The following is an 11,602-nucleotide window of genomic DNA, read 5'->3' as shown; positions in this document are numbered from 1 at the left end:
AACTCAATTGGACAATTACAAAAAGATATAAAAAGAGTGAGTGAAGAAAATACATCATTGAAAATTAGACTCGAACAAGTAGAAATGAATGACTCAAGGAGAAACCAAGAGGTAGTCAAGCAAAACCAGAGAAATGAAACAATTGAAAAGAATGTCAAGTACCTTATCAGAAAGACAACAGATCCAGGAGAGACAATTTGAGAATAATCAGACTCCCTGAAAAATGTGAGGAACAAAAGAGCCTGGACACCATTTTCCAGGAAATTATCAAAGAGAACTGCTCAGATGTTTTAGAAACAGAGGGTAAAATAAACATTGAAAAAATTCATCGATCACCTACTGAAAGGGACCCTAAAATCAAAACACCAAGAAATATAGTGGCCAAGTTAAAAAACCATCATACAAAGGAAAAATATTGGAAGCTGCTAGAAAAAAGCAATTCAGATATGGAGGAGCCGCAATAAGGATAATCCAGGATCTAGCAGCGTCCACATTAAAAGAACAAAGGGCCTGGAATATGATATTCCAAAAGGCTAAGGAACTTGGTATGCAGCCAAGAATAACTTACCCAGCAAAAATGAGCATTGTTTTCCAGGGAAGAAGATGGACATTTAATGAAATAAATGAATTCCATCTATTCTTGATGAAAAAAACAAAAACAAAAACTAAAACAGATCTACACAAAATGTTTGATCTTCAAATACAGAAATCAAGAGATTTCTAAAAAGGTAAAAATCAATCCTGAGAACTATATTTCTGCCATAAAGATATGTAAAGAACACATGTATAATTTGACCTAGAAACTAGAGATGGAAAGGAAATTATATCATAAAAAAGGGTAAAGTGGTGGTACTACATTTCATGAAGAGGCAAAGGCAACCTATTATATCTGAAAGAAAGAAAGGAGGGGGATGAACATAGTGTGTATCAATAGACATTCGATTTATGGTGAAACTTCTACTTCATTGAAAAGTGAGAGGGAAGGAGTAAGCTAAGGGGAAGGAAATACAGAAATTATGAGAAAAAGGGGTAAAATAGGAAGAGGAACTTTAAGGTGGGGGAGGAATAATAAAAAGGGAGGGCTGTGAAAAGCAAGTGGTGTTCACAAGTTTAATACTGGGTAGGGGGGTAAAGAGGGAAGGAAAGGAGAAAAGCATAAGCAGGGGTTAACAGGATAGCAAGCAATATAGAATTAGTCATTCTAACCATAAATGTGAATGGGGTAAACTCCCTCTTAAAGAGGAAGCAGTTAGCAGACTGGATTAAAAGCCCAGAATTCACTGGGGTTAAGTGACTTGCCCAAGGTCACACATCTAGGAAGTGTTAAGTGTCTGAGACCAGAGTTGAACTCGGGTCCTCCTGAATTCAAGGCTGATGCTCTATCCACTGCACCACCTAGCTGCCCCAAGACTTTCAAATATTCTTTTTTTTTTTTTTTTTCCTAAGGCTAGGGTTAAGCAACTTGCCCAGGGTCACACAGCTAGGAAGTGTTAAGTGTCTGAGACCAGAGTTGAACTCGGGTCCTCCTGAATTCAAGGCTGGTGCTCTATCCACTGCGCCACCTAGCTGCCCCAAGACTTTCAAATATTCTTTTTTTTTTTTTTTTTTCCTGAGGCTAGGGTTAAGCAACTTGACCAAGGTCACACAGCTAGGAAGTGTTAAGTGTCTAAGAGAAGATTTGAACTCGGGTCCTCCTGAAAAATGCTAGAAAAGGAACAAATTAAAAAACCCCAGACAAACACGAAACTTGAAATTCTAAAAATAAAAGGTGAGATTAATAAAATTGAAAGTAAAAAAAAATAAGAGTTGGTTTTATGAAAAAACCAACAAAATAGACAAACCCTTAGTAAATCTGGTTAAAAAAAGGAAAGAGGAAAAGCAAATTATTAGTCTTAAAAATGAAAAGGGAGAACTCACCACTAATGAAAAGGAAATTAGAACAATAGTTAGGAGCTACTTTGCTCAACTTTATGCCAATAAATTCGATAACTTAAATGAAATGGAAGAATACCTTCAAAAATATAGCTTGCCCAGATTAACAGAGGAAGAAGTAAATAGTCTAAATAGTCCCATTTCAGAAAAAGAAATAGAACAAGCTATTAATCAACTCCCTAAGAAAAAATCCCCAGGATAAGATGGACTTACATGTGAATTCTACCAAACATTTAAAGAACAACTAACTCCAATGCTATATAAACTATTTGAAAAAACAGGGATTGAAGGAGTCCTATGAAATTCCTTTTATGACACAGACATGGTACTGATACCTACACCAGGTAGGCTGAAAACAGAGAAAGAAAAGTATAGACCAATCTCCCTAATGAATATTGATGCTAAAATCTTAAATAAAATATTAGCAAAAAGACTACAGAAAATCATCCCCAGGATAATACACTATGACCAAGTGGGATTTATACCAGGAATGCAGAGCTGGTTCAATATTAAGAAAACTATTAACATAATCGATTATATCAATAACCAAATTAACAAAAAACATATGATCATCTCAATAGATGCAGAAAAAGCATTTGATAAAATCCAACATCCATTCCTACTAAAAACACTTGAGAATATAGGAATAAATGGACTATTCCTTAAAATAATAAGGAGCATATATTTAAAACTGTCAGTAAACATCATATGTAATGGCGATAAACTGGAATCTTTCCCTGTAAGATCAGGAGTGAAACAAGGTTGCCCACTATCACCATTACTATTCAATATAGTACTAGAAACTCTAGCCTCGGCAATAAGAGCCGAGAAAGAGATTCAAGGAATTAGAATAGGAAATGAGGAAATCAAACTATCACTCTTTGCAGATGACATGATGGTATACTTAGAGAACCCCAAAGACTCTGCTAAAAAGCTATTAGAAATAATTCGGAACTTTAGCAAAGTTGCAGGATACAAAATAAATCCACATAAATCCTCAGCATTTTTATACATTACCAACACAATCCAATAGCAAGATATACAAAGAGAAATTCCATTCAAAATAACGGTTGATAGTATCAAATATTTGGGAATATATCTACCAAAGGAGAGTCAGGAATTATATGAGCAAAATTACAAAACACTTGCCACAAAAATAAAGTCAGATTTAAATAAATGGAAAGACATTAAGTGCTCTTGGATAGGCCCAGTGAATATAATCAAGATGACAATATTCCCAAAGATCCCAACTCTTGGGATAAGAATTCACTATTTGACAAAAACTGCTGGGAAAACTAGAAATTAGTATGGCAGAAACTAGGCATGGACCCACATTTAATATCACATACTAAGATAAGATCAAAATGGGTCCATGATTTAGACATAAAGAATGAGATCATAAATAAATTAGAGGAACATAAGATAGTTTACCTCTTGGACTTGTGCAGGAGGAAAGAGTTTGTGACCAAAGGAGAACTAGAGATCATTATTGATCACAAAATAGAAAATTTTGATTACATCAAATTAAAAAGCTTTTGTACAAACAAAACTAAAGCAAACAAGATTAGAAGGGAAGTAACAAATTGGGAAAATATGTTTACAGTTAAAGGTTCTGATAAAGGCCTCATCTCCAAAATATACAGAGAATTGACTCTAATTTATAAGAAATCAAGCCATTCTCCAATTGATAAATGGTCAAAGGATATGAAAAGACATTTTTCAGATGATGAAATTGAAATTATTTCCACTCATTTGAAAGTGTTCCAAATCACTATTGATCAGAAAAATGCAAATTAAGACAACTCTGAGAAACCACTATGCACTTGTCAGATTGGCTAAGATGACAAGAACAAATAATGATGAATGTTGAAGGGGATGTGGGAAAACTGGGACACTCATGCATTGTTGGTGGAGTTGTGAAAGAATCCAACCATTCTGGAGAGCAATCTGGAATTATGCCCAAAAAGTTATCAAACTGTGCATACCCTTTGATCCAGCAGTGCTACTACTGGGCTTATATCCCAAGGAAATACTAAAGAAGGGAAAGGGACCTATATGTGCCAAAATGTTCATGGCAGCTCTTTTCGTAGTGGCTAGAAACTGGAAAATGAATGGATGCCCATCAATTGGAGAATGGTTGGGTAAATTGTGGTATATGAAGGCTATGGAATATTATTATTCTGTAAGAAATAACCAGCAGGATGAATATAGAGAAGCTTGGAGAGACTTACATGAGCTGATGCTGAGTAAAATGAGCAGAACTAGGAGATCATTATACACTTCAAGAATGATACTATATGAGGATGCATTCTGATGGAAGTGGATATCTTCAACATAGAGAAGAGCTAATCCAATTCCAATTGATCAATGATGGACAGAATCAGCTACACCCAGAAAAGGAATACTGGGAAATGAGTGTAAACTGTTAGTATTTTTTTTTTGTTTGTTTTTCTCCCCAGACTATTTTTACCTTCTGAATCCAATTCTTCCTTTGCAACAACAACAACAACAAAATTCATTTCTGCACATATATACTGTATCTAGGATATACTATAACATATTTAATATGTATGGGAATGCCTGCCGTCTGGGGGAGGGAGTATAGGGAAGGAGGGGAAGGGTTAGGAAAGGAAGGGAGTGCAAGGGATAATGTTGTAAAAAAAAATTACCTATGCATATGTACTGTCAAAAAATGTCATAATTATAAAATTAATTTTAAAAAAAGAAGTGAAAAAAAAAGAGTTCTAACATAAGGAAAATCAATTTCAGAGCTATCAGGAAGCCTAGTTTAGCTCCTATAGGAGGCTACTGAGGAAAAAATCTACCTGAAGATAGGTGGTGCTAAATTTCCATTTGGAAAAAGCAACAACAATGATAACAATAAAAATCATTAACATTTATGTAAAATGTGAAGATTTGAAAATCACTTTGTAAACTCTCAAATTCAATTCTCCCACTTTATACATGAGGAAACTGAGACTGAAAAAAGTTGAGAGATTTCAGGTTCCAATATAGAGGGAATCAAAAATATTATCTTACTAAAAACCCATTAAAAAGACAAAGCACGCAAGAATTTCAAGGGAATTAATGGAAAAATTCAAATGAAGGTGACCTAGCTGTACCAGACTTAAAACTATATTATAAAGCAACAGTCATCAAAGCCATTTGGTAGATCAGTGGAATAGATTAGGTTCACAAGACACAATAGTCAATGCCTTTAGTAATCTAGTATTTGATAACCCCAAAGACCCTAACTTCTGGAATAAGAACTCACTATTTGACAAAACTTGCTGGGGAAAAAGTATGGCAGAAACTAGGCATTGACCAACACCTAACACTCTGTACCAAGATAAAGTCAAAATAAATTCATGATTTAGACATAAAGAGTGATGTTATAAGCAAATCAAAAGAAGAAAAGATAGTCTACCTCTCAGATCTGTAAAGAAGGAAGGAATTTATAGCCAAGAAGAACTAGAGTACATTATGAAAGGAAAACTGGATCATTTTGATTATATTAAGTTCAAAAAGTTTTTGTACAAACAAAACCAATGCAGGCATGATTAGAAAGGGAAAAAAAATTTACCTCCAAGGATTCTAAAATATAGAGAGAATTGACTCAAATTTACATGCCTTTCTCCAACTGATAAATGGCGAAAATTTTCAGATGAAAAAATTAAAACCATTTCTAGACACATGAAAAAATGCTCTAAATCATCATTGATCAGAGAAATGTAAATTAAGACAACTCTGAGATATCATTACATATCTCTAGATTGGCTAAGATGACAGGAAAAGATAACGATAAATATTGGAGAGGATGTGGAAAAACTGGGACATGCATTATTAGTGGAGTTGTTAAATGATCCTGGATGATTCTGGAGAGCAATTTGGAATTATGCTCAAAAAGTTATCAAACTGTGCACACCCTTTGATTCACTGGGCTTATATCCCAAAGAGATCATAAAAAAGGAAAAAGGACTTACATAGCTAAAAATGTTTGTAGCAGCCCTTTTTGTAGTGGCTAGAAACTGGAAACTGAATGGATGCCCATCAGTTGGAGAATGGCTGAATAAATTATGGTATATGAATGTTATGGAATATTATTATTCTATAAGAAATGATTAGAAGGATGATTTCAGAGAGGCCTGGAGAGACTTACATGAATTAATGCTAAGTGAAGTAAGCAGAACCAGGAGAACATTGTACACGACAACAAGATTATGTGTTGATCAACTCTGATGGACATAGATCTTTTCAACAGTAAGGTAATTCAGCATAATTCTAATACACTTGTGATGAAGAGAGCCATCTGCATCCAGAAAGAGGGCTATGGGGACTGCATGTAAATCACAACATGGTATTTTCATCTTTTTTTATTGTTGTTAGCTTGCATTTTGTTTTCTTTCCCATTTTTTCCTTTTGATCTATTTTTTCTTGTGTAGCATGATAAATGTGGAAATACTATAGAAGAATTGCACATGTTTAACATATATTGGATTACTTGCTGTTTAGGGGAGGGAATGGTTGAAAGGGAAGGAGAAAAATTTGGAACTTGAGATTTTGCAAGGGCGAACATTGAAAACTATCTTTGCATATATTTTGAAAATCAAAAGCTATTATTATTTAAAAGAAAGAAAGACAAGACACAGAAATGAATTCTATCTGGTACTGCTAGTAAGGAAACTGGTTTTTTAGACCCCACTGATGGTATTCTGAGGGTGTTGAAAGTGGAGTGGATTGTGGATGGTGCTATAGAATTCTGAGTACAGAATTTTGTGGCTACTTTTGATTGGCTATCAACAAGAGTCCTTTCATGGCTTTAATTAGTTCATGTTAAAACCAATTCCAAGCAGTGCTCTATGAATTCCAGTCACTGAGGTCCTGTATAGCTTAGGATCAGCTTCCTAGAACCACACTGAATTCAGCTTCATTGGCAATTAAGGGCCTCTATGTAACCTGTCTAAAATGGAGCTCCCCCATCATCAGTACTTTTACTCATGAGTCTTCAACTCAGTCAACAGAGACTGTAATCTCAGCTCATGTTGTGATTGAAAATGGGGAAGAATTTTCCCCCCAAGGGTTTAATTAGAGATCTGGCAAGATGGAGAGATTGATTATAGGGGAAGAGCAATCCACCACTTTGATTATGAAATCCTAAGTGCTAGATCTTCCAGGAGGTAGAATTCTGAATTTCCATTCTCTTACAATAATGTCACTGACCCTCCATCTATTATGCATGTCTCCTAATCAAAATTCTCATCATGAACCTTGGTCTTTTCTCTCTTTATATTCTTTCAATCCATGAGTTTTCCTAATTTGCTTCCCCATTCAGCCAAGACCATAAGAGTAGTACAGATTTTTTAACTTTGCCTTAGGTAGGAACTCAGAAACTATAAGCTTGATGACCTTTGCCTCTCTTCCCATGCCCTAATTCTACCCATTTTCTTTGCTCCCAGCTTGCCAAGCATAGATGGAGGAAGTGTTTTATAACTTTGGCTCAATTTCCTGGCCACAAAAATAGAACAATTCTTAGAGGATAGAATTAGAATTTTAGAAGTTGGAAAAACCTAAGCAGAGTCCAACTCTGTCCTTTTACAAGATTTAGAACTCTATGAGACCATCATAGTGTCCAGTGCATAGTAAGCATTTACAGAAAGCTTGTTGACTGACTGAATGATTATAAAAATCTTTTAACCCAAAACCCGATTTGCATATGAAGAAACAATTCCAGAAATGACTTGCCCACATTTACACATGTAATAAATGGCAAAGTTGGAATTGTAACTCTGGCTCTAACTCCCAACCTTTTCTACCAAACAACAACTTCCTTAAGTTTCCTAATATGGGACATTATGCTTTCTTAATGTGTGGCATAATATATTCTTTTAATATGGAAATTTAAAGAAAAGATAAATACATTCAAAGTCCTGTTAATTTCTAAGAGTGGATCTTCTACCCCAGGAAAAAAAAGGGTCAAATTTTCCCATGGGACATTAGAGGAATTTGCTCAGCAAGCCTTCCTCTGCCACAAAGCCTTTTAGTCATCTGGCCAGAATTCTGCCTTTCTGGTCCCATTTTAAACAGCATACATTTTTAATCTCTCTATACACTCTCAATGCTGGAACAATGCCAGTTCTCTTTAATGACTGTCCTCATTCCCCCCACTTTCCTAGGCTTTCCTTACATATCTGGTTCAGTGTCTTCCACTATCAAGCTCAAGAGCTCCAAAATTAAAAGGAAATTTTAAAATTCAGGGGAAAGGAGCCCTAAATCCTAGCAGCTGCTACTTAATTTAAATATTCAGAAACAAATAGATCTGTACCCTCCCAGCAAGGAAGTGCTGGACCTGCAGTTGAGAAGACAAATCTCTATTAGTTCAAATATGGCCTCAGAGACTAACTAGCTCTGTCACTCTGTTTGCCTCAATTTCCTCATCTATAAAATGAGCTGGAGAAGAAAATGACTAACCACTACAACATCTTTGCCAGGTAAATCCCAAAAGGGTCACGAAAAACTGGCCACAACTGAAAAATTACAGAACAACAAACCTTCTCTCCACTGGATGCCTTCTCCTACCAACTACCCAAAAAAGTGATAGCCTCTATAATCTCTGATTATAGCTGATTCAACTTTTCCCTTCTTGTACTTTCTTCTACTTCTTATTAGAGATGGAATTCAGTCTCTATTTTTATTTCTAGTCTACATCTTGCATGGTCAGCTTCTCTTAGAGATTATCTGGTCCAGTGCCTTCATATTTCAGAAAAGGACACTGACCCAGAAAAGTACTTGGGACCTGCTCAAGATAAAGACAGAATACAAATTAAGAATTAAAAAGGACTTTAGAAATTATCTTTCTTAACTTTCTTAATTTGTGGTCTATGAACTGATTTAAATATATACATGTATAGATATACATATATCTATATTACATATAGATATAGATAACTGTAGTTCAATAAAATTGCTTTCCTTTGCTCTTATGTGTTTTATTTTATTCTGAGAAAGGCTTCACCAGATAACCAAAGAAGTGAAAGATATAACTATTGAGAATCTCTAGCTCTAGTCTGACTCCTTGCAGATAAAAACACTGAGGCACAGGAAGATATATGATTATAAGAATTTCAAGCCTGGATTCAAACTCAGGTCCTCTGGCTTCAAATCCACTGCTTTTCCCACTATGCTGGACTTTGTGTAGTTGCTGAAATACTCACTCCACAATAATTTAGGAACTTCATCTTATTAGGAACAATCTTCAAATGTGGAAAACAATAATACCAACTCTCCTTTAATCTTCCTTCAAGATCCCTGAGCCTATAAACTTCCTAGTTGAGCATTGCTTCTGGTTTCTGGACCATCAATAGCTATTTTACAGTTACATACTTTAGCCATGGGTTAAATTGGTGACTGAATGCTTTGTGTCATTTTCAGAATGTTGGAAAATTCTCCAAAAAGTCTTTCACTTGTTCACTGATTTCTAAACCTCTTTAAGAAAAGATAAATCTTCCTTTCCATAATTAGAGATGAAAAGATTAAAATACAAATACATCTGGGAAAAGTACTATTAATAATGTTTCATTAAGATGTCAATGATTGTCAGATGGAGAGAGCAGATTTTGCATCTAGGTATCCCAATGCTTATGTTGGGAAGGTTCTTTCTCACAAGTTCAAATCAGGCCTCAGACACTTTCTAGCTGTGTGACACTGGGCAGGTGACAACCTCAATTACCTCAAAAAAAAAAAAAAAAAAAAAAAAAAGCTCTTTCGGTTCTAAATCTGTGTTCTAATTAAACTTTGGGCAAGGTCTATTGTAGAGAGCTGGAACTTTGGAGGAGTATGCTTGAAACAAGGATACTTACAACAAGGTGTTAACTTAGTGGAATTGATGAGATGATGGTTCTTTAATATACATATACTTAGTATTTAGCATGGTGATGTAATGGTTCTGTAGTTCACACATACTCAGTATGCTGTAATGATGTAATCACAACAAGGTATTTAAGGGCTGAGAGGACTAGAAATGGGACATTCCATTTTTGACCATCCTCCTGGTGGCTCTCCTGCCTCCTGCATTCCTCCCCTAAGATTAAGGATGGTCCTGAGATCCTCCAGAGAGCTAGTCTGAACATTACCGTCTGTCATCATTTCAGTCTTGGTGATGATATCCTGGTAATTAGGTGGAGTTGGTAGAGAAAGCCTCAAGTACTAATAAGATCACAATACTCCCTGAGGCAAGCAATGAAGGGCACTTCATTCAGCCTTACAGTCCCACGGCTGTGGAAGTCTCAGGAAACTCCACCTTACTGTATTCAAGGAGAAAGTCAAGTTATGATGTCAAATTCCCAAGGTTAAATTTTCCCTATAAATGTGTTCATGGCCCAAGCCATCTTTGCTGAGCCCCCTATCATGTATTTCTCCTCACCCCTTCCCCACGCCTCATGGTATTTTCTGCCTTGTTATAGCTCACCAACTCTTTTAGTGTGCTAAACTCTTCTATGGATTTAGCCTGTCAGTCATTGGTGTATTCTCACCTCATGGCCTATTCCCTTTCTCCTAGTTAATTGTGAGTTCCACTGAGGAACTTGTCTTTTCCATCCATCACTAATTGTTAAAACTCCTTTTCTTGCTAATCATATGCTCTCCTAAATCTATTTTATTTTTATCATTCCTGGTGCCTATTTTGCTTCTTCATTTTGTCCATAACCTCTTCTCATTAGTAAAAATACTTTTTGGCAACAAAAATGTCATTGTAAATTCTTCACATGTGAATTGCTACCAAACCCCAACCAGTGTTGGTGCTGGACCCCAAACCTCATCACTAGTTTTACAATATGTTGAGTAAGTAGGATGGATTAAATCAGGTCCCTTCCAATTCTAAATGTTATGATCCTACAAAGTAGGGGCCGCTAGGTGAAAGAGTAGAGAAAGTAGCAGATATGGAAGACCTGAGGTCAAATTTGATTTCAGATACTTGCTAGCTATGTGATTCTTGACAAATCATTTAACTTTAATTGCCTTCAGTTTCCTCATCTGTAAAATGGAGATAATAATAGTACCTATCTCCCAGAGTGGTTGTAAAGGAGTAAATGAGTAAAAATATAAAGTGCTTAGCACAGTGCCTGATACACAGTAAGAGCTACATAAATATTAATCATTATTAGAAGGATAACTGTCTTTAATCTTAACCAACCAGGAACCAGAATTATTACCAGAAGACTCACTCTGACAGTTCCTTAAATTGACCTTCTGACTCCTAGTCACTACTCTTTACCTCTCCTGAATTCCCTACCCACTCTTCCCCAGCTCTCTATCCACCAAAGCTAAGGGCTTTTTGTAAGAGTTTTCTAATAGAAGACACAGTCTCAATAAACTTCTTGTTTTGAATTCCCATGGAGGATAATTCAGTCACTTTTCTTTCCTTGAGGCAAAGTATATGCACCAGCAGCAATTGAAAAATCTATAGAAATTCCATTTCAGAGGTTGCTAGAAATAAAGATCCTTTATATATGTTAAGTAATGGCATGAACCTGTGAAGCATATATAGAAAAATCTTTCTTCTCCATTATTTCATATAGAATAAACACTGCAACCTGAAAGACTCAGACAAACGATAAATAAGAAATAATTTGTCAAATCCCGTCCAAACACAGTGAAATATCAATCTTGCTAGTTC

Source organism: Sminthopsis crassicaudata, chromosome 1 (genome assembly GCF_048593235.1).
Source record: "Sminthopsis crassicaudata isolate SCR6 chromosome 1, ASM4859323v1, whole genome shotgun sequence".
NCBI lineage: Eukaryota > Metazoa > Chordata > Mammalia > Dasyuromorphia > Dasyuridae > Sminthopsis > Sminthopsis crassicaudata.
Note: the sequence above shows the minus strand (reverse complement) of the source record.